We start from the raw sequence: 23,262 nt of genomic DNA, 5'->3' as shown, positions 1-23,262 counted from the left end.
AACAACAGATGAATGGCTAAAGAAACTGTGGTACATTTACACAATGAAATACAGCCTTCAGAAAAATGAAGCCATGAAAATTTCCTATCCATGGATGGACATGAAAACTATTATGCTGAGTGAAATAAATCAGAGGGAAAGAGAGAAACACACACAGAATAATCTCACTGATCCTTAGATTTTTAAGACTAAAAAGACATTATTGTTATAATCCCCAGAGATGAGGGCCAGAAAGACTGGCTCATGATATGAAGCTTACCACAAAGAATGGTGAGTGCAGTTAGAAAAATAACTACACTGATTTTTCAGGGAGGGACTTCAGAGCATAAAAACCGGCTAACCTTTGCAAAAGCTGGTTCCCTGTGTGTGACACCAGGTGGGGAAAATCCGCGAAAGTACACCGGCCCAGTGGGGCTCAGCTGTGAAAGACTGTGAGTGTGACCTGTCTATGTCTGTCTACTATCCTCTTGCGTGAAACTCTTGCGAGTGGGGCAAAAAGAGCCTCCAGAAACCTCGCTCGCCCAGACGCCATTTTCAGGGAGGGACTTCAGAGCATAAAAACCGGCTAACCTTTGCAAAAGCTGGTTCCCTGTGTGTGACACCAGGCGGGGAAAATCCGCGAAAGTACACCGGCCCAGTGGGGCTCAGCTGTGAAAGACCGTGAGTGTGACCTGTCTATGTCTGTCTACTGTCCTCTTGCGTGAAACTCTTGCGAGTGGGGCAAAAAGAGCCTCCAGAAACCTCGCTCGCCCAGACGCCATTTTCAGGGAGGGACTTCAGAGCATAAAAACCGGCTAACCTTTGCAAAAGCTGGCTCCCTGTGTGTGACACCAGGCGGGGAAAATCCGCGAAAGTACACCGGCCCAGTGGGGCTCAGCTGTGAAAGACTGTGAGTGTGACCTGTCTATGTCTGTCTACTGTCCTCTTGCGTGAAACTCTTGCGAGTGGGGCAAAAAGAGGCTCAGAGGAGCACGGCCGCTCCGCTTCGCTACGCGGCCGTGCACTCTTTCTAAGGAAAGAACTCCATTGCAACAAGAAGGAAAAATCACACTAAGAATGGCGCTATATCACAGAAGCAAACATTTCTCTCTGGACTGTCTTCTCTGTTGCATGCTCGGGCCTAAGATTTGACCCAGTGTGAGGCTTCATCCACGGAGGACTCCCCTCCCTTAGAGGCAAGTCAGCCCATCCAGAAAGGGAGGAGCCAGAGGAGTGTGCTGCCTACATCATATAGACAATGAATACCACCACAACACATAGAAAAACCCACAATACAAGTGTGACAATGGGGAAACAACGCAGGCCAGCATCAGACATAGAGAATGAAGATGACAATTCTGAGGACCAGATAATGACTGAACAACTAATCAACCTCTCAGATAAAGACTTTAGATTAGCAATATGGAAGGTGCTCAACAGACTCCAAGAAACCATGGATCGAGTTGAACAGAACACTAATAAGAACCAAGAAAATATGAAGGCAGAAATGACAAAACTCCAAACTGAAATAACATGTCAACTAACAGGACTGAAAAAGTCAGTAAACGAAGTGAATGACAAAATGGATAAGCTCTGGGACAGGGTATCAGAAGCTGAGAATAGACTTGGTGCTGTGGAAGATGAGATACATAACAATTCCATACAGCAGGAGAGATTGGACAAAAAACTTAAAGCAAATGAGCAGACAATGGAAAAATTAGTCAAAGAATGGGAACAGACGAAAATAGAAGTCTATGATAAGATCAACAGAACCAACTTAAGAATCATTGGAGTCCCAGAGACCCAGGAAGAAAATTTCCAGGAAGAATCAATGGTCAAGAACATCATTAAAGAGAAACTTCCAGAGCTAAAGAATATATGTGATCAAATCCTGCATGCCCGAAGAGTACCAACCAAAAGAGACCCCAGAAAAACCACCCCAAGACACATCCTAGTCACAATGACAAATCCCACAGATAGAGACAGAATTCTGAAAACAGCAAGATCAAAAGGGGAAATCATGTTCAAGCAAGCTTCCCTGAGATTTACAGCAGACCTGTCACCAGAAACGCTCAATGCCAGAAAGCAGTGGTGGGATATTGTGACAAGACTGAATGAAATGAATGCTTCACCCAGAATACTATACCCAGCAAAACTCACTTTCCAGTTTGATGGAAGAATACATGGTTTCACAGACAAAAAACAGCTCAGAAATTTCACAGACACAAAACCAGTCTTAAGAGAAAAACTGAAAGACCTAATCTAAGACAAGACTACCCAAAAGACACACCAAATTTTGAAATAAAGATGGCGTTAAATCCCAGGACAATTCTTTCTCTCAACGTCAATGGACTAAATGCACCAGTTAAGAGACACAGAGTGGCTAAATGGATCAAAAAACTCAATCCAACCTTCTGCTGCCTACAAGAAACGCACCTGAATAGTCAGAACAAACATAGACTCAAAATAAAAGGCTGGAGAAAAGTTATCCAAGCAAACAACACCCATAAAAAAGCTGGAGTGGCCATACTAATATCAGATAATGCAAACTTTATACTCAGGAAGGTTGTAAGGGACAAAGACGGACATTTTATATTAATCAAGGGGTACGTAGAGCAGGAAGAATTCACTCTCCTAAACATATATGCACCGAATGAGGGGCCAGCAAAATATTTAATACAACTGTTGACAAATCTGAAAAATAATATCAACAACAACACAATAATTGTGGGGGACCTTAACACGGCTTTGTCAACACTGGACAGGTCAACCAGACTGAAACCCAACAAGAATATACTAGACCTGAGGAGAGAAATGGAAGAAAGATGCCTAGTGGATATATAGGACACTCCATCCCCAGAAACCTGGATACACATTCTTCTCCAATGTACATGGGACATTCTCCAGGATAGACTACATGCTGGCACATAAAACATACCTCCATAAGATCAAGAGGATAGAAATTTTGCAGACTACCTTTGCTGACCACAAGGCTCTGAAATTATTTGTGAACTCCAAAGGGACTCAGAAGAAACACTTTAACACCTGGAAGTTAAACAGCCTCATGCTCAATAACCAGTGGGTCCGAGATGAAATCAAGGAGGAAATAAAAAGGTTCCTGGAAACAAATGACAATAAAGACACAAACTATCAGAACTTATGGGACACAGCAAAAGCAGTACTGAGAGGAAAATTTATAGCTTTGCAAGCACACATCAGGAAGGAAGAAGGAGCTTACCTGAGTAGCTTAATGACACAGCTAATAGAACTAGAAAATGCTCAACAAAAGGACCCAAGAATTTGGAAGACAGAAGGAAATAACAAAGTTGAGAGCAGAAATCAACGAAGTGGAAACTCAAAAAACAATCCGAAAGATCAACGAAAGCAGAAGTTGGTTCTTTGAAAAAATAAACAAGATTGATAGACCACTGGCAAACCTAACAAAGAAAGAGAGAGAGAGAAACTTGATAACTCGTATCAGGAATGAAAAAGGAGAGATCACTACTGATATGACAGAAATTCAAAGGGTAATCAGAAACTACTTTGAAAAACTCTACGCCACTAAAAATGAGAACCTGGAAGAAATGGATAAATTCTTGGACTCTTATAATCTTCCACGGTTGAAGGAAGAGGATGTAGCATATCTAAACACCCCCATCACCATTGATGAAATTAAAACAGTAATCAAATGTCTGCCGAAAAACAAAAGCCCAGGTCCAGATGGATTCACTAATGAATTCTATCAAACTTTCCAAGAGGAACTACTGCCAATCTTGGCAAGACTCTTTCATGAAATTGAACAAACAGAAACACTTCCAAATAGCTTTTATGAAGCCAACATCACCTTGATACCTAAACCAGACAGAGACGCTACCAAAAAAGAAAATTACAGACCAATATAACTGATGAATGCAGATGCAAAGATCCTCAACAAAATCCTGGCAAATCGGATTCAATGCCTCGTTAAGAAGATCATCCACTACGATCAAGTAGGTTTCATCCCAGGAATGCAAGGCTGGTTTAACATCCGTAAATCTATCAACATAATACACAACATCAATAACAAGAAAAATAAAAACCACATGATCATATCAATAGATGCAGAGAAAGCATTTGATAAGGTCCAACACCCATTCTTGATCAAAACTCTCAGAAAGATGGGAATGGAGGGAACCTTTCTCAATATAGTGAAGGCCATCTACCACAAGCCAGTGGCAAATATTATCCTCAATGGAGAAAAACTGAAAGCCTTCCCTCTAAATTCTGGCACAAGACAAGGCTGTCCTCTCTCACCACTCCTATTCAACATAGCACTGGAAGTACTTGCTATAGCGATTAGGCAAGAAAAGGATATCAAGGGAATCCAGATAGGAAAGGAAGAAGTCAAGCTCTCACTGTTTGCAGATGACATGATACTCTACTTAGAAAACCCTAAAGACTCTATCAAAAAGCTTCTAGAAACAATAGACTCATATAGCAAGGTGGCAGGCTACAAAATTAACACACAAAAATCAATGGCCTTTCTATATACCAATAGTAATAAGGATGAAATGGACATTAAGAAAACAACCCCATTCACAATAGTACCACACAAACTCAAATATCTTGGAATCAACTTGACTAAATGTGTGAAGGACCTATACAAAGAAAACTATAAAACTCTGCTCCAAGAAATAAGAGAGGACACACGGAAATGGAAACACATACCCTGCTCATGGATTGGCAGGATTAACATCATCAAAATGTCAATACTCCCCAAGGCATTATACAGATTTAATGCCATCCCTCTAAAGATACCCATGACATTCTTCAAAGAAGTGGATCAGACACTCTTGAAATTCATTTGGAACAATAAACACCCTCGAATAGCTAAAGCAATCATTGGGAAAAAGAATATGGGAGGAATTACTTTTCCCAACTTTAAACTGTACTACAAAGCAACAGTTATCAAAACAGCATGGTATTGGAATAAGGATAGGTCCTCAGATCAGTGGAATAGGCTTGAATACTCAGAAAATGTTCCCCAGACATACAACCATCTAATTTTTGATAAAGGAGCAGGAAATCCTAAATGGAGCAGGGAAAGCCTCTTCAACAAGTGGTGTTGGCACAATTGGATAGCCACTTGCAAAAAATTAAACTTAGACCCCCAGCTAACATCATGTACAAAGGTAAAATCCAAATGGATTAAAGAACTCGATATCAGCCCCAAAACCATAAGATATATAGAACAGCACATAGGCAAACACTACAGGACATTACAGGCATCTTCAAGGAGGAAACTGCACTCTCCAAGCAAGTGAAAGCAGAGATTAACAGATGGGAATATATTAAGCTGAGAAGCTTCTGCACCTCAAAGGAAATAGTGCCCAGGATACAAGAGCCACCCACTGAGTGGGAGAAACTATTCACCCAATACCCATCAGATAAGGGGCTAATCTCCAAAATATACAAGGCACTGACAGAACTTTACAAGAAAAAAAACATCTAACCCCATCAAAAAATGGGGAGAAGAAATGAACAGACACTTTGACAAAGAAGAAATACGCATGGCCAAAAGACACATGAAAAAATGTTCCACATCACTAATCATCAGGGAGATGCAAATCAAAACAACGATGAGATACCACCTCACACCACAGAGAATGGCACACATCACAAAGAATGAGAATAAACAGTGTTGGCGGGGATGTGGAGAGAAAGGAACTCTTATCCACTGCTGGTGGGAATGCTGTCTAGTTCAACCTTTATGGAAAGCGATATGGAGATTCCTCCAAAAACTGGAAATCGAGCTCCCATACGATCCAGCTATACCACTCCTAGGAATATACCCTAGGAACACAAAAATACAATACAAAAACCCCTTCCTTACACCTATATTCATTGCAGCTCTATTTACCATAGCAAGACTCTGGAAACAACCAAGATGCCCTTCAACAGACGAATGGCTAAAGAAACTGTGGTACATATACACAATGGAATATTATGCAGCTGTCAGGAGAGATGAAGTCATGAAATTTTCCTATACATGGATGTACATGGAATCTATTATGCTGAGTGAAATAAGTCAGAGAGAGAGAGAAAAACGCAGAATGGTCTTACTCATCTATGGGTTTTAAGAAAAATGAAAGACACCCTTGTAATAATAATTTTCAGACACAAAAGAGAAAAGAGCTGGAAGTTCCAGCTCACCTCAGGAAGCTCACCACAAAGAGTGATGAGTTTAGTTAGAGAAATAACTACATTTTGAACTGTCCTAATATTGAGAATGTATGAGGGAAATGTAGAGCCTGTTTAGGGTACAGGCGGGGGTTGGGTGGGGAGGAGGGAGATTAGGGACTTGGGTGATGGGAATGTTGCACTGGTGATGGGTGGTGTTCCTTTTATGACTGAAACCCAAACACAATCATGTATGTAATCAAGGTGTTTAAATAAAAAAAATTATGCATTAAAAAAAAAAAAAGAAAAATAACTACACTAACAACTACCAATGTTAATGAGTAGGAGAAGTAGAATGCCTGTCTTGAATACAGACAGGGGGTGTGGGAGGAGGGAGATAGAGGGCTTTGGTGGTGGGTGTTGCACTGGTGAAGGGAGGTGTTATTTGTGTGACTGAAACCAAACTACAATCATGTTTGCAATCACGGTGTTTAAATAAAGACGTTATATAAAAAAAAAGAAAGTGGAGTAGAGAGAAACAGATTCATTTCTTTATGCCAATAAGAATATGGAATAGAGAATGGTAAACTGACTTAAAGATTTGAGGTGGAATAGATAAAAATACTTCTTAAGAGTGGTAATTCAATTATTTAACAAATATTTATTGAGCAGCAACTACAGAACAGGCAGCTAGATACACAGGAATATTGCCATAGGCAGAATCTTGTTAAAGCATTTACAGATTAATTCTACTTAAGGGAAAGAACAATAAAAGTGTTTAATTCCATGAAGTAACCTCTCTGGCAAGAGTTGTTTTGACTCTGCAGCCTCTGACTTTAACTTTTAGAAGCACCACATGCACATCCCCAAATTTCCTTCTAACATAGACCCCCCACACACACAACTCACTTTTTTTCCCACCAGTATGCCAATCTTGTTCCTAATTTAGCCCTTAGAATAAGCCAGATTGTCAGTTTGCTATTCACTAATTTCTTCTCACCACAGCAATTGAAACTGATGATTGCAATATTGCTGGTTCCTTGTTGCACAATCAATTGTGTTCCAAGTGTAGGTAATCACTGTCACAGAGAGCTTCCAGGAACTCACAGGGCCAACGCAAAGTAAACAAGATCCCTCACTGCCTACTCTGTTCCAGCAATCCCCTATGGAGTCCTTATGATAGAAGATGGAACCAGTTCCTACTTTCCAGGAGCTCATATTTCAGTGGAAACAGCAAACACAACGAATTATTCAAAAAAAAAGTACTAAAGGAGGTCACCTTCAGTGGGGTGATGTGGGGTGAGAACAAGCTAGCCTCCTCTCCCTGAAGAAGTAATGCTTGAACTGAAATATAAAGAAAGTGCAAGAGAAGACCAGAAAGATATAACTCAAAGGACTGAGCACATACATTACATGCAACCATCCCAGGTTTGATTCCCAGTACTACCTGGGTACCCCCAGCACTGCCAGAGCAATCTCTGAGCATAAAGCTGAGGGTGTAGCTCCTGACTACCACTGGTAGTACCTTTAAAAAAAATAGACAGTGAATGTCTAAATACATAGGAAGAAAAATTATAGATGCAGCCTAGAAACAGAAAAGGCAGAAATAGGTAGTTATACCCAGGGCTCCTTGCATCTGGGTCAATTAGACCATGATGGACCCTGGAACCAGCTTTTGGAGGTCTCTAATCCCAGGCAAAAGAGCCTGAGTAAATTCTATAACTGATGGAAAGTCCCCCAAGAACCATCGATAAAAGAGGCCTGTTATGTGGTTGTTGCATTGATTCTAGGTGAACCAAGGTATGATTCAACCAGACATAAAACATGAGCATATGCTATGAATCAGGATAGTGGATAGCACATGCACAAGTGTGAATCTCTGATAAGCTGCCCTTGTTCTTTAAGTTTAAAAGCTACTAAACAGGACTCAAGTACTCTTTATAAAGATGCCAGCCAGTGGGCCACTTGATCATGCAAAGTGTTTTTATCTGCCCATATCCAGCTGACAAACATTCTTAGGAAAATTCTTCAAAGAGAACCACCATGATCTCCTCATATGTGAGGTATAAAGAAATATAATAAAGGAATAACAGTTGGCAATGATCAAAAGCAAAATAACATGAGAATTTCTCTACAGGACTGACCTGGCCATGAGGGAGGAGGATAAGTCACTGAGATAATGGTGGAAGTAGGCACTGTCAGAGGGAGTTGTGTTAGAATATTGTATGAATGAAACCCTTCATTACCAGTGTTGTTGCTCACAATGTCTTTCTTTTTACATTTTTATTATTTTTCAATATATTTCTTTTTTTAAATGGGAATCACAAGATTCAAATTCAAGCATCATAGCAAAGCACATACCTTTGTGGAAAATACTTCTACTTATAGTTTTGTAATACTTTCCTAACAACTCATTAAACCATATAATACTCCCCCTTCTACCGATCACAGCAGTTCCCTGGCACACAATCCATCCATTTGCATATATTTCATCAGTCCAGCTAGAGCTTGAGCAGAAAGAGATTAAAAAAAAAAAAGAAGAGTACTTGGCTCACAGGCCAGCATCTGATACTACAAGCCATTGAGTTCAGAGTGACAGCTCATCTTGATTTACCCAAAACTTTCCAAAATTTAACAGTGTAAATTTTATGGTCTACCAAGAACTCTCTCATCCTGGGAAAGCAGGAATAGCTGATCATCCTATTGCAATTACTACAGTTATAAGTATCAATACAGGCCAACAGGATGCTGTACCAGAAACATAGAAGAACAGGTATTTCTTACATGGGTTTTCTTTCTCTGTGATTCAGGCCTCCTCCCCCAGCACTGAAAATTAAAATATTGGACCAGTGGTTTCGGGTCACGCATTCCAACAACTGCTTTCACTGAATTCTCATAACCCTTCATGGACAGAAAAATTTTATCCACTTGAAAGATGAGTAGGAGGAAAGTCTTCAATGGCTCGGCAGGGAGCATCATTTCCCACTACTCTTTCAGCTGTTGTCCAAATTTCCAGGAGAAAATTGTTCACTGGCTTCCTGCTCCCCTAGCAGGGGCAAAGAAGAATGGGATTTATGGGTGATTCACTGTCGTCATACTGATGCATGAGTTCCTTTCTGCCAATTTCTTCATGTTCCTATAGAGGGATAGATTAGTTTAGTGAAAACAAGCTTCACATTAAGTGACTAAAAAACAGCAAGCAAAGTTCAGTTTAGTGCCAGAGCAAACTTCTCCAGTGTCACTCTCTCCAGATGGACTTTGAATTGGGATTCAAAGTGTGCTGCCCAAATCTAGGACTTTATTTCTCATTTAACTGTTGATGCTGTATCAGAGGATCCAGAGGTAGGAGAAGGATGATGGTGGCATTTAGGGTTAACAATTAATTAGACCCCACTACAATAGACAAAGGATTCAGAAAACTGTTTTTCAAACATTAGTAACTGCACTCTGGAAACCACACCTCATAGGAACTCAATCAATTCTTGTTAACGCTCTCACCCCAGACAAACAGCGTGGAAGAAAAGCTGTTTTAGGCAACATGATCAGCCTTTTGCTGTCGTTCATTAAGGGTTTAGCAGCTCGGTATTGATTTCCCTGCAGCTGCTTCTGAACTTTAATTCCTGCAGCAGAAAAACAAGGCATTGTCTGCGACATTTCCTGTCCAAGTGGCGGGTAACAACCATTCCTGGGAAGCTGATTTCCCCAGTGATAACAGCAGACAGTAGGATGCCCATGACTCAGCTTTTGTCTGTTGAGAAGAGTGGTTTCTGGAGCTGGAGAAGAATAGTGAAGGAGCTGCAGGTTCACCTCTAGCCACAGTCAGCAAAGCCTTCAAACCCTGCCTTTGGAGTTTCCCTGACCACCCATTTCTCCACTGCCTTCCAGACACCAGCTTTCAGACGCTATCTTGTATTTTTATCCTTTTGTTACATTCAGGCTTCTTTTAAATATTTATTCCTAGTGTTGAGTCTGCAAAAGGGATGACCTTTAATTTTGGGGTGTAACCTTTTAACTTTTGTGTTTTTCTGACTTGAAAATATTATTTCATTTTTATATTAGCTAGTTTTTTCCTAATTGCCCAAAGTCCCTGATAGCCCTCACAGCCAGGCAGATTCCCCAAACCTAAGGTAGCCTGGCCCCTGAAGATAAGGAGAACCCAGGCACACTTGACAAATATTTCCTTGACAGAAAATTTAAACTTACACATCTGTGTAACCTATGTTGGAATGGATATTTTTGACATAGTATGTTCTTAGTTTTTAATAGGAATAGTGATTTCTTAGTAATAGATGGGATGGCAAGGGGACAACTGATTCCTGGAACCAGGCTGTAAATCACAAAGAACATTTCAAGAAATGCAAGGACATCTTGTTTTTCATCAGACACCTTGATCCCAGCAGAGGAGATTCCCACAGAGGATAGATAGCCCTTAAAGATTAGGGGAGAAATAATTGCACACAGTCACTAAAAAAAAAGGAATAACACATAGATGGAATTAATAGATATAGAATAGGGTGAAATCTAGTTTAATGCTATTCTCAATTCTGTCTGGCTTGCTTGAAGTATGATATAACGTAACAAGTCTCCCTTCCCCAATCACTCCAGTCACTATGATGTCAAGAGAATGGGTTCTCCATCCTGTGGATTGGGAGACCACCTGAAGAGTTCAACCCGTATCTCTGCATACCATCAATCTAGGAGTTGGGTGGGGGGTGGTAAAATGATGTCATGAAGATGCTGAACAGACAGGTTCTCCACCCTGTGGATTGGGAGACCACCTGAAGAGGTCAATCCATATCTCTACATAGCATCAGTTTAGGAGTGGGGGTGGGGGTAAATGATGTCATGAAGGGGCTGAACAGACAGAAAATTATGCCTTTTCTGTAAAAAAAATCACTGGATGATTCAAACTGTATAAACCTATGAAATGCTTTGACCTGTATACTCATCATCATACGAATTCCCTTAAATGTTTGTAAATTTGGATACTCAAGGTCTCTCTACAGCCTGAATTCCTGGCTGCGGTGACTCCCCAGAATTCTGGAAAGGAAATAAACCTGCATGTGATTGCATCCTTAAGGTTGGTGGCTCCTCATTAGGCGGCTGGCGTTTTTCTTCCTGGGACCCCTGGACATCCCGATCCCTGGGACCATCACCGAGTTCGAGGGCTCTCCAGCCCCCAGACCCCATTCCGGGGTCAGGCCATTTGGGTGGATTTAACACTAGGAATTAAACTATGAGCCTTAAAGGGGCCGGAGAGATAGCACAGTGGTAGGGCATTTGTCTTGCAAGCAGCCAATACAGGACAGACGGTGATTTGAATCCCGGCATCCCATATGGTCCCCTGAGCCTGCCAGGAGCAATTTCTAAGCACAGAGCCAGAAGTAACCCCTGAGCATCACTGGGTGTGACCCTAAATTAATTAATTAATTAATTAATTAATTTCAAAAAAGAACCTTAATCATCTTCTCTTGTAAGCACCTCTCTAGTATTTTATCAACTCTGCAATATCCCCACCAAGTGGCCATTTTATTTTGCTTAAATACCTCTGAGAATAGGAAACTCACCCCCTCGGCCTAAATATTACTGCCTCCCAGGAAAACTCTGAGAGGCAAAAAACTTCATTTTGGTAGAATCGAAATATGCCTTGCCAAAATACATTATTTCCACTAGACTCCTGGCATATCCCCAATAAAGGACAGAGAATCTTTTTATCTACTCAAAAATATCAACACATTGTCCAGCATATAGTAGGCACCAGCATTCATTAAATCAACTAATGAACTCACTAGCTGGGGGAAAACTAACCAAAGTCATCCAAACTTCAGACAAAACTGACAAAACTGGCCTAGTTGATTTCTATATAAACTGCAGATGTTTGGCTCTAAATGATTAAATGTTCCCCTTTACCTTTTTTTTAGAGAGGTTGGCAGGGGCCTTTTACCTCTAAGTCTATAAAAAGGATTCTTTAGTATCTCAACCCACTGTAGGATAAGACTAAATGTCATTCATTAGAAGTATGGACAACTCAGACATTACTTTTACTTATTAACTGAGCAACTTTGTGAGAACTACTTAAATGATTTGTGGAACGGGTATAGAGTTTTGAAAAAAGAAAAAGGTGCTTGGGATAAATATCAGCCAGTATTATTGTTCTCACCATACTGCTTTGAGGCATCTAGAAATTCTAGACAGTGGTCCTGGCTCTCTTCAAGGAAGACCTGGACCACATACACACCCCTATGATGATGAAAAAAACACTCCAAGGTGGACCTAAGTGGGCCTCCCAATGTTCTCTCCTTTTCACCCTATAAAACTCAACTTTGAGTTCCTCCAATGGGTATGGCTTTGTATGCATCCATATCTTCTCATAGATATCTGTGAAGAAAGAATCAGGGCTCAGAAAAGTTAAGTAAGTCTCAAAAGATAGGCAGGTAATTCGAAACAGAGCTGAAATCTTATCCTAGAGTTGCTAGCTCCAGAGCTTTATGTGTGTGATTCTTTCACTTTTGTGTATTGTGTCAGGGCTTCATATATGTAAAGAAAGTGGTCTACCACTTTAGCTTCTCTTTATATTTTCCAGCTCAAAGTGGTAGAGCACATGCTTGATCTCTAACACTGTTTTCTCACCCACCCCACCCCCATGTCAGCATTGCCAGGTGTGATCATGGTAACACTTGAGCTTCACTGGGAGTGATCCTTGGATCCCTCAGGAGAGACCCGAATAAAGAAAGGTGGGCCCTAAAATGTAGTTCAGTGGCTTTAAAGCTCTTGCTATGCAAGCATGAAGTCCCACATTCAAACCCTGGTCCTTCATGTGCACACCAAGGCAACCCTGGCAGCTGAGGGCAGAACTTGTGGTTCCTCAGTCAGCAAGCCAAAAGCCTCACCTGTCACTCAGCAGCCACACAGAGACTCTGGTCTGTCTCCCACAGGTCTTTATAATGTTTAAGTCTTCTTAAAAGCCAGAGTTCTCCTTGATCTTCCCTGTCCTTTTGTCATTGCCCAGAAAAAAAAATTTCCAGGGTTCATTTGCATGGATGGCAACCCCTCCTCCACTCACAGAGACATCTCAAAGCAGTCCCATGACTCATTGCATGCATCTACTCCTGCCTCATCCTCAAGGCCAGAGGAACTAAGACATGAATGCAAGAAGGAAGACCAAGTCAGGAAAAACTATTGGGAAGTATTTGCAATAGCCCAGATAAAATATAGGCAGATGGACTGAGAGGAAGGGAAGAGCCCAGGAATGATTGTGTAGCTGTAGTGCCATGGCTAGCAGCAGGCAGCACAGGCAGGCTAGGATAACATAGAAAGCCACATCTATGAGGTACCCAGGGAGTCATGCAGCCTAGTGTCTGCATCTGGTAGTCATGTAATCAATTCTCCTAACACACTTGAGTGTGGGTTGGACATAGTGGCTCTTTTCTCTCAAATAAAATATAGCCAAAGAGATATGATGTTTCTTTTAAAATTAGGTTATTAAATTTCCCCCTTCCATCTTCCTTGCTTTTTCTCTTTACTCTCACTCCTATGAAAGGCATTTGCTCAGGTATTTGCTGGTCTCATGTTAGGCTCCATATAGTAAGGAATTGAGAGAGGTTGGCAGCCAATTTCCAGTCAGTGCCCAATTGGTAACATTATAAAAGAACATAGAAGTGAATTTTTCTCCATCAAGTACAAAGATATCTGCTGTCCCAGTTACTTGTTTTAAAGTACTAGAAGAGAAAGGGAGCCTGAGCCTGAAGAACTTCCCTCAGCTCTGCCTTGATCCCTCTCCCAGAGAAGCAGAGCTAATAAATGGTGGTATGAGCTATTAATATTTGTCACAAAGGAGCCAGAGTGATAGTGCAGTGGCATTAGCCTTGCATGTGGCCAACCCAGGTTCTATTCCCAGTACTCCAACCCACCAGGAGTTGATCTCTCGGTGCAGAATCCAAGAATAACCTCATGTGTGGACCCCCAAGAAATATTTGACACACAGCTATAGATAACAAGGACACAACAAATGAAATGGTTTTCATTACACAAGGAGTCTGTGGGGACCAGTGAGATGCCCAGGGAGAAAGAGACAAATGATTCCATAGATACTATGGATTAGCAATGCCATTCACCCAAATGGTAAAGCACGTTCTGCAGAAGTAAAACTGAAAAATTTGACCATGTGAACTTTAAAATTCCTAATATATATATATATATATATATATATATATATATATATATATATATATATATATATATGTAAATGATGATTTCAGAGGTTAGATTCATGATGTGGAGCATAGAAGAAAAATCTTGACAAGAAAGAATATGTTGGAAGTCATTAGGCTCCCCTTCTAGAGACATTTGGAATAAGTTTATTTTTTCACCCGCATGCCTGCTTTTGAAGTATTTTAGAAGATTATTTGTGTCTCCCTGGAGTCTGGAATAGGCATCTCTACTTCCATCCACTTATTCTCAGATAAGTTGCTCCTGAGTGCACATCCTGCCTCTGAATTTCTCAGCTATGGATTTTCTATTTCACCATCTCTGATTTAATGGTTGTGGGAAAATAACTTAATTTTTTATTTCCTGGAAAAATCTTAATTTTCTATAAAACAAGGATGTCTTTGAAGTACAAGAAAATGATGTATGAAAAGCATTTAGCCATGTGCCTAGCAAATGATAAGTACTCAATAAATAAGTTATCTTAAATAATCACAGCACCTAGGATAGTATCATCCACATTATGTGAACATGTCATTTATGACTTTTTAAAATGTGTAATCACCTTTAGCAAATAAATCAAAGCTATTTGTTTTAATAATATTTTATCTAACCCATATATCTAAAATATTATCATTTTAATATATGAAAATATAAAATGTTCATAAGATATTTTAAATATTTTTATTATTTTAAGTCTTTGAAATCCAATGTATATTTTATACTTAGAAGACAACTCAATTCAGACACTAAATTTTTATCAGAAATACTTAATCTGTGTTTAGAGCTCAGAGAAATACATAGAAAAAGATTCACATATGAATTCTAAACATAATTAAGTGTTTTCCAATAAGTTAAGTATCCTCTTAAATTTTAAATTAATTTAAATTAAAACTTTATTTACTCATTTGCACCAGATCTATTGCAAACATCAGTAGAGTTGTATCAGAGGTTATAATATTAGATAAAGATATTTAACACTTAATTTCACTGTAAGACTATATTGGTTTCTTCGTTGCTACTGTTAAATCAGTTCTTTAAGAATTAGCAACTAAAATGAAATGAAAGGTGCAAGAAATGTATAGGAGCAAAATCTATAAGGAAAATTTGAGGAGGAGCTGAAGGAGACTGGTAGGGCTGGCCTCACATCTATACAAAACAGAGAAAATGAAAGAGTGGTCGGGAGGCAGAGCCTGGACTATAACATAGATAGATAGATAGATAGATAGATAGATAGATAGATAGATAGATAGATAGATAGATAGATAGATAGATAGATAGATAGATAGATAGATAGATAGATAGATAGATAGATAGATAGATAGATAGATAGATAGATAGATAGAGATAGGTAGGTAGATAGATAGATAGATAGATAGATAGATAGATAGATAGATAGATAGATAGATAGATAGATAGATACAATTGTACCTTGCTTAACAATGAAGGCATTGTTCTTAGAAAATAATTGTTGGTGAATTTCCTCATTGTGTGTGGCTACCAACCTAAACTGTGCAGCCTAACACACACCTAGGTGAAAGGGTACAACCTATAGGACTCCTGGTTGGGTCCAGTTTGTGGTTTTTCATTGAATAAATATCATTATTTAACACATGACCATGGTTCTAATTAAGCTTCATAAAAGCTGATGAAAACTATATTAGTTTTCCCTTGCTGCTATAACAAATTTAGCACCTTAAAGCAACACAAGTTTACAGCATGGTCCTAAGCCAATTCTTTCAACTGAACCCAGGCATGAATCCTGCTACATTGCTTTCTGAGGCCCAATGGATAAATCTCCTTCCTTTCCCTTTCCAAATGGTACAGGTCATCCACCTTCTTGGATCACAATTCTACCCACCCCTTTAAATCAACATCACCAGTCAAGCTTTTCTCAGGGCACATTTCATGCCCACTTTATAGCCCATCCTCCATCTGCACTTCTCTTTCTAACAACTGGGAACAGTTCTTCAGTTTTAAGTTCTTTTATTGTTCTTAAGGAGTCATGTAATTCAACTGAGCCCACCTAGCTAATCTCCAGCAACCTTCCCATTTCATGGATAGCTAAGTATCAACTTATTTCATCTGCAACTCTAACACCCATTTCCATTATAAGGGACATAGTTACCAGAGATGAGGTCCTCTTGGGAAGCATTATTCTGCCTGCACAGGAGTCCGTAAGCCAAAGTTGTTCCTTAGAGAGCTCCAGTTCTCAGAAGAACTGGCCTGCTTATTTCTCTGCTGTACTTAGACATAGGCTGGGAGCAGCTTTCCAATGCACCCCTGATAGCATAGGACAAAATAGTTAGAGTTTTCCATCAGTTGCACCCAAAAGGTACATTTTTGTGGAACTCATTTGCCTTTTATATTATTAACAGAAAAAAATGAATGATAACCCTTTCCTTCTATGGCACTTCAAAGAGATGCAAAAATGACAGGAAAATTCTTGGAAAGCTGTTAGATAAAATGAAAGAAATCTCATCAAAACTGACAGGCAGAAAACCCCTGGAATCCTAGCTGGTCCAAAAATCACTAAGAAGTCTCTCTAAATCTGAGTTGTTGTAACAAATAACCTTTAACACGGCAAATTACTAGTAATCAAACCACCCCCAAAATACAGGAATTAAGAGATTTCAGAGATCAATAAATCACACCTCAAAAGCTGGAATTGTTCACCCAATCATACTTTAGTATTGATGTTGTATCTTTCCTTGGAGAGGACTCCAGTTATGAACAAACCGGGGGCATGATCGATTCATTTCACTGGAGTCTCACTCTCTGATTTAGTGATTTCTAGTCAAGGAGGACCACTGGAACAACTATTTCCCCAAGTGATCTTGTGTTTCTAAGAATTATATTAATGAACTGTATATATTAATATTGGAAACTGAACAAAGCCAAGAACATCTCCCAGGCAAAAAATATTCTACAGAGTTCTAAGTCTGAATCTCAACTGAATACAACATGATATCTTCTTTTGAGACTCACTTTGTCTCTCAGCATTTCAGTTTTCCTCTCTGCAAGATTGGTTACTCCTCTTCCAATTGGTTACTGTGATGAGTAAGTATATGAGAATAGTGACTGAGATATAGTGGGAACTTCAATTTCTGGCATGTCCAAAAATAGTCATTGCAAGGTAGAATGCGACTAAGAAATAAGAGATGTGAGCAGATGGTGGGGAGAGATACAGCTATGACTCCAGTTCACTCTGTTGCTAGTCTGCTTCCAAGATGGCATCTACTTATCCCTACTATTTGTATTTTAACTCTTGTGTGGTCCCATCCTACATATAACAAAGCTGAGCTATGTGACCCACAGAATATAACAGGAATGGTGGTATGTTACTTCTGATATTAGATTATAAAAAGCTGTATAACTCTCCTGTGATTCTCTCACTCTCCCTATGGACCATTTGCTCTATAGGAAGCCAGCTTTTATGTGTGAAAACACTCATCCTATGGACAAGTTTGCATATGAGGACCCAGCCAACAATCATATGAACGCTGGTCCAAACTGAAAATGATTATAACCTCCTGAGAGGCTCTGAGTCAGAATCACCTAAATAAGCCATTGAATTTCTGTCCCAGGAAAACTATAAAATAATAAAAATTTTTTTAAGAAATATACATTTGGGGGTAATCTGTTATGCATAGGAGGGCCTGATGGATTGTCTAATGGTATGGTCAGAAAAAGAGGAGACAAATATAGAACATTCTGAACTCTGATTATATTTACAACACTCTACAGTCAAGTAACTCAAATTGGGAAAATCTACGAATCTATGCCTGCCCAGTGGGGCCTGACCATGAGAAATTGTGAGTGCTGCCTGTGTCTGTCTGTCTCCTGTCCTGTCACTTGAACCTCTTGAGAGTGGGCCGAAAAGAGGCTCCAGAAAACTTGCTCTCCCAGAGGCTCATTCAAGGGCGGGCACACCAAGGAACTGCTTCACAAGAAGTCAGGTCCTCTGTTTGTGACATCAGGCTGGGAAAATCTACGAAACTATGCCTGCCCAGTGGGGCCCAACCGTGAGGAATTGTGAGTGCTGCCTGTGTCTGTCTGTCTCCTGTCCTGTCGCTTAAACCTCTTGGGAGTGGACCAAAAAGAACCTCCAGCAAAGCACGGCCGCTCCGCTTCACTAAGTGGCCATGCGCTCTTTCTAAGGAAAGAATGCCATTGAAACAAGAAGAAAAAATTCACACTAAGAACTGTGCTGGAGGCTGAACTCTGCTGGAACTAAGATGCCAGCACCACTATCTGCCTGTCCTCTGTGCTCTTCTCCATTTTCGGCCTGATTTCATCCTGTGTGTGGCTCATCTGAGGATGGCTCGCCTTCCCTGGAGCCTTCCCTGGAGCTGACCTTACATGCCCAGAAAGGTGGAGCCTTCCCTGGAGCTGACCTTATATGCCCAGAAAGGGAAAACCACTAACTCTGCTGGAACTCAGATGCCAGCACCCATATCTGCCTGTCTTGTGTGCTGTGCTACATTTTCGGCCTGATTTTATTCTGTGTGTGGCTCATCTGAGGACGGCTCACCTTCCCTGGAGACTTCCCTGGAGGTGAGTTTACAAGCCCAGAAAGGTTGGAGCCAGAGGAGCATGGCCGCTCCACTTCACTTCCCGGCCATGCACATCATTTAGCCAATGAATACAACCACAACACGTAGAAAAATCCACAATACAAGTGTGACAATGGGGAAACAACACAGGCCAGCACCAGACATAGAGAATGACGATGGCAACTCTGATGACTTGAACATGGCCAACCAACTAGTCAGTCTCTCAGATAAGGAGTTTAGAGTCACAATATGGAAGATGTTCAAAGAACTCAAAGAAAATATAGAATAGAACACTAATAAGAATCAAGAGAATATGAAGATAAAAATCAGAAAACTCCAAACTGAAATTTCAGGTAAAATAACAGGTCTGAAAAGTTCAGTAGATGAATTGAAGAAAAACATGGTTGAGCTTTCCCACGGCTTAACAGCAGCTGAGGATAGAATTACTACACTGGAAGATGAGATGAATAACAATTCCATACTGCAGAAGAAATTGGAAAAAAAGCCTTAAAGCAAATGATCAAACAATGGAAAAATTACTCAAAGAATGGGAACAGATGAAAATAGAAGTCTATGATAAGCTCAATAGAAACAACTTAAGAATCATTGGAGTCCCAGAGACCCAGGAAGAAAATCTCCAGGAAGAATCAATGGTCAAGAACATCATTAAAGACAAACTACCAGAGCTAATGAATACATTACAATCAAATCCTGCATGCCCAAAGAGTACCAACTAAAAAAGACCCCAGAAAAAACACCCCAAGACACATCCTAGTCACAATGATGAATCCCACAGATAGAGACAGAATTCTGAAAGCAGCAATTGAAAAGAGAAATAACATTCAAGGGAGCATCCTTGAGATTTACTGCAGACCTGTCACTGGAAACACTCAAGGCCAGAAGGCAGTGGTGGGATATAGTGACAAAACTCAATGAAATAAATGCTTCGCCTAGAATACTGCACCCAGAAAAACTCACTTTCAGGTTTGAAGGAACAATACATGGTTTCACAGACAAACAACAGCTCAGAAACTTTACAGAATCAAAACCATTCTTAAAAGAAAAACTGAACAGCTTACTTTAAGACAAGACTGACCAAGAGACACACCAAACTCCAATATAAAGATGGCACCAACTTTCTCTCAATGTCAGTGGACTAAATGCAACTGTTAAGAGACACAGAGTGGCTAAATGGGTCAAAAAACTCAATCCAACCTTCTGCTGCCTACAAGAAATGCACCTAAATTGTCAGAACAAACATAGACTCAAAATAAAAGGCTGGAGGAAAATCATCCAAGCAAACAACACCCATAAGAAACGTGGAGTGGCCATACTAATATCAGATGATGCAAACTTTATACTTAGGAAAGTTGTAAGGGATAAAGATGGACATTTTGTATTAATAAAGGGATATGTACAGCAGGAAGAAATCACTCTCCTAAACATAAATGCACCAAATGAGGGGCCAGCAAAATATTTAATAAAATTGTTGACAAATACAAAAAAATAATATTAATAACAACACAATAATTGTGGGAGACCTCAATATGGCATTGTCAACACTTGACAGGTCAAACAGACTGAAACCCAACAAGAATATACTAGACCTGAAAAGAGAAATAGAAGAAAGAGGCCTAGTAGATATATACAAGACACTCCACTCCCAGAAGCCTGGATACACATGGGACATTCTCCAGGATAGACTACATGCTGGCACATAAAATATACCTCCATAATATCAAGAGGATAGAAATTTTGCAGGCTACCTTCACTGACCACAAGGCCCTGAAACTATATGTGAACTACAAAGGGACACAAAAGAAAAACTTTAATACCTGGAAGTTAAACAGCCTAATACTGAATAACCAGTGGGTCCAAGAGGAAATCAAAGAGGAAATCAAAACCTTCCTAGAAACAAAAGACAATGGAGACACAAACTATCAGAACCTATGGGACACAGCAAAATCAGTAATGAGAGGAAAATTTATAGCTTTGCAAGCACACATCAGGAAAGAAGAAGGGGCATACCTGAATAGCTTAATGACGCAGCTCATAGAATTATAAAGTACTCAACAAAAGGACCCAAGAATAGGGAGACAGAATGAAATAACAAAGCTGAGAGCAGAAATCAATAAAGTGGAAACCCAAAAAAACAATCCAAAAGATCAACGAAAGCAGAAGTTGATTCTTTGAAAAAAAAATTAGCAAAATTGATAGACCACTGGCAAAACTAACAAAGAAAGAGAGAGAGAAACTTGATAACTCGTATTAGAAATGAAAAAGGAAAGATCACTACTGATATGTTAGAAATCCAAAGGGTAATCAGAAACTACTTTGAGAAACTCTATGCCACTAAAAATAAAAACCTGGAAAAAATGGATAAATTTTTGGACTCTTATAATCTTCCACGGTTCAATGAAGAGGATGTAGCATATCTAAACACACCCATCACTATTGAGGAAATTAAGACAGTAATCAATTGTCTGCCGAAAAAGAAAAGTCCAGGGCCAAATAGATTTACTAGTGAATTCTTTCAAACCTTTCAAGAGGAACTTCTACCAATCCTGGCAAGACTCTTTTATGAAATCGAAAAAACAGGAACACTTCCAAATAGCTTTTATGAAGCCAACATCACCTTGATACCTAAACCAGAGAGAGATGCTACCAAAAAAGAAAATTACAGACCAATATCGCTGATGAATACAGATGCAAAGATCCTCAACAAAATCCTGACAAATAGGATTCAATGCCTCATTAAGAAGACCATCCACTACGATCAAGTAGGTTTCATCCCAGGAATGCAAGGCTGGTTTAACATCTATAAATCTATCAACATAATACACAATGTCAACAACAAGAAAAATAGAAATCACATGATCATATCAATAGATGCAGAGAAAGCATTTGATAAGGTCCAACACCCATTCTTGATCAAAACTCTCAGCAAAATGGGAATGGAAGGAACCTTTCTCAATATAGTTAAGGCCATCTACCACAAGTCAGAGGCAAATATTGTCCTCAATGGAGAAAAACTAAAAGCCTTTCCTCTAAATTCTGGCACAAGACAAGGCTGTCCTCTCTCACCACTCCTATTCAACATAGCACTGGAAGTACTCGCTATAGCGACTAGGCAAGTAAAAGATATCAAGGGAATCCAGATAGGAAAGGAAGAAGTCAAACTCTCGCTGTTTGCAGATGACATGATACTCTACCTACAAACCCTAAAGTCCCTATGAAAAAGCTTCTAGAAACAATAGACTCATATAGCAAGGTGGCAGGCTACAAAATTAACACACAAAAATCAATGGTCTTTCTATACACCAATAATAATAAGGAAGAAATGGACATTAAGAAAACAACCCCATTCACAATAGTGCCACAAAAACCCAAATATCTTGGAATCAACTTGACTAAAAATGTGAAGGACCTATAAAAAGAAAACTATAAAACTCTGCTCCAAGAAATAAGAGAGGACACGTGGAAATGGAAGCACTTACCCTGCTCATGGATTGGTAGGATTAACATCATTAAAATGGCAATACTCCCCAAGACATTATACAGATTTAATGCAATCCCTCTAAAGATACCCATGATATTCTTCAAAGAAGTGGATCAGGAATTTTTGAAATTCATATGAAACAATAAGCACCCTAGAATAGCTAAAGCAATCATTGGGAAAAAGAATATGGGAGGAATTACTTTCCCCAACTTTAAACTGTACTACAAAGCAATAGTTATCAAAAGAGCATTGAAATAAAGACAGGCCCTCAGATCAGTGGAATAGGCTTGAATACTCAGAGAATGTTCCCCAGACATACAATCACCTAATTTTTGATAAAGAAATCCTAAATGGAGCAAGAAAGCCTCTTCAACAAGTGGTGTTGGCACAACTGGCTAGCCACTTGCAAAAAATTGAACTTAGACCCCCAGCTAACATCATGTACGAAGGTTAAATCCAAATGCATGAAAGACCTCGATATCAGACCCAAAACCATAAGATATATAGAACACTCCAGGACATTGAGAATAAGGGCATCTTCAAAGAGGAAACTTCACTCTCCAAGCACGTGAAATCAGAAATTAACAGATGGAAATATATTAAACTGAGAAGCTTCTGCACCTCAAAAGAAATAATGCCCAGGATACAAGAGCCCCCCACTGAGTGGGAGAAACTATTCACCCAATACCCATCAGACAAGGAGCTAATCTCCAAAATATACAGAGCACTGACAGAACTTTACAAGAAAAAAAATCTAATCCCATAAAAAAAAAATGGGGAGAAGAAATGGACAGACACTTTGACAAAGAAGAAATACAAATGGCCAAAAGACACATGAAAAAATGCTCCACATCACTAATCATC

This window comes from Suncus etruscus, chromosome 9 (assembly GCF_024139225.1).
Source record: "Suncus etruscus isolate mSunEtr1 chromosome 9, mSunEtr1.pri.cur, whole genome shotgun sequence".
Taxonomy (NCBI): Eukaryota; Metazoa; Chordata; class Mammalia; order Eulipotyphla; family Soricidae; genus Suncus; species Suncus etruscus.
The sequence above is the reverse complement of the archived record's forward strand: the minus strand, read 5'-3'. Positions refer to the sequence as shown.